Genomic DNA, 2,500 nt, shown 5'->3' with positions numbered 1-2,500 from the left:
TCTATCTATCTATCTATCTATCTATCTATCTATCTGTCTGTCTATCTATCTGTCTGTCTGTCTATCTATCTATCTATCTATCTATCTATCTATCTATCTATCTATCTATCTGTCTGTCTATCTATCCATGTAATTTATGTAATTACACTGTTGACCCTTCCCTTAAACGTCACCTGTCCATCACCTCACTCCTCAATACCAGCAGAAGTGTTTTACAACATCACCACAATAAGTACATCAAACTTATTATCGACGTAAGTACATAAAGCCACTTAATATAAAGTGGGACTAGTTTCCTGGAGAGGTTAGTTAAAGTCATGCTGATCTGCTATCATCAGGTCATGTCAGCGAACGCTGTAGAACTCCCACTCAGAGCCGGATGTGGTCGCGTCGAGCTTTCGAAATAACTCTCTACCCTTTACACACTCCTCTCCTTTTATAGGCAAACACAACGACGAGCAGTGCTTTCATATCTCTGTCAGCAGTGGACATCCATCCGGCAGTCCCTCAGTGTCTCGTCTACATCACGGCTTCCACATCACGGCTTCCACATCACGGCTTTCACATCACGGCTTTCACATCACGGCTTTCACATCACGGCTTTCACATCACGGCTTTCACATCACGGCTTTACCGCTTTTACTGTTAGAGCTCTACGCCGCATTTATGTCAAACAAACTTTGTCTAGGGGGGAAAAAACTGATAAATCAATAGTTGTGCAATTGAGAATTTGAAATGAGTTCATATTGAGATGCAGCAGAAGTCTGTTGACACTCACTGCATGTGACACTGCAATGCAATAGCCTAAACGTAATTTAATAAGTTATTCGCTAAAAGTGGACTCGAGTAATAATGCTGAAAATTCAGCTTTGATCACTGAAATAAATTACACTTTACTATATATTCACTTAGAAAACTGCGGATTTACATTATAATAATATTTCACTATTTTTATTGTAAAACAACTTTTCTAATTATTCAAATTTTTTGACCAGTAAAAATTCCAGAAGCTGTAATGCTGTTGGGTCCCACTAGTAAATGAATGTCATGCACATCCAGACACTGTACGAGGGCAAATTGCTCTTTGGCATTAATTAATCAGGTGTGCCGTTGCCTGATTTGCATAATTTCTTTAGAGAATTGTGTGCTAAAAACAATGCAGTAATCATCAGATGCACTGAGTCCTCACAGGACACCGTAATACGAGATCTCCTGTGTTTCCTCTCCTCTGAGACACTTTTCACCTGTAATTATCATCCAGAGGCTCATTAGCATCAATGCTCATCTTAAATCTCAGCGATATACGACTGAAAAACACATTAGACTTCCTGCTTCGCCTGCTTCTTTAAACACACAATGGTTAATGAGTGTTTCTCCACATTCCTTCCTAGTTTGACTTTAAACCAGTGTTGCCAAGTTTGGCCAGAGAAATAAGCGAACCGGTTTGAACAACCAACGCCATTCGAACAGGTTTGAGTTCCAGTTTCATATTGTTGCATTGATCGCTTTTATAGTTTCTAGTCCCATTGATAAAATAACAAAAAGTGATCATACTTCAGCTACACTCGCATTAAAGGCATAAACATGGCATGAAAACACTAAATCAAAAGCCAAAAACTAAAGAAAAGTTACAAACGATTTTTCGGAAACACTTTACAATATGGTTCATTAGTTAACATGAACTAAGAATGAACAATACTTCAGCATTTATTAATCCTAGCTAATATTAGTACAAATCAAAGTGTTGTTAACATTAATGCACTGTGAACTAACATGAACACACAATGAACAGCTGTATGATTATTAACTAACATTAACAAAGATTAACACTGTAACTAACATTAACAAAGATTAATAAATACTGTAACTAACATTAACAACGATTAATAAATACTGTAACTAACATTAACAACGATTAATAAATACTGTAACTAACATTAACAACGATTAATAAACACTGTAACAAATGTATTGCTGTTAGTTAATTAATACAATGAACATTATTGTAAAGTGTTACTGATTTTTCTTACTCCACTGGTAGATATTTTTTCTTACAATAAGCAAATAATATTATGTCAACCTCTAACAAGCCCAAATATGCATATTCTGGTAATAAGCTGAAAACACAACCCGTGACGGGCCTAAAAACAGGCCCAGATCTGCTTATAATAAGTGGACCTGGCAACCCCGATGAAGCTCGTCCTCCTCTTCCTCACGCAAACATGCTTGTGTTCAACACACGGGGTCCTCTAGTGGCCTGAGGAAACACACACTGCTTTACTCTGTAAAATTCCACTCGCAGTGACAGTAGTGGACGAGTGTTTTACTCTGAGACTCGTTCTGTGTGTCGATTCTCGGGGGGATTTGAGAGGAAGTCGCTGCAGAGACGAGGAATATGCAGAACTGAAGCTACGACAGTGAAACCCTGGTAAACATGCGCTGAAAACTCCCAGAAAACAAGCTTGTGTCACTGCTGACCCCTTGTGGACAGGTCTGAGCC

The sequence above is a fragment of the Phoxinus phoxinus genome (genome assembly GCF_949152265.1).
Source record: "Phoxinus phoxinus genome assembly, chromosome: 7".
Lineage (NCBI taxonomy): Eukaryota > Metazoa > Chordata > Actinopteri > Cypriniformes > Leuciscidae > Phoxinus > Phoxinus phoxinus.
This window is presented reverse-complemented; position numbering follows the sequence as displayed.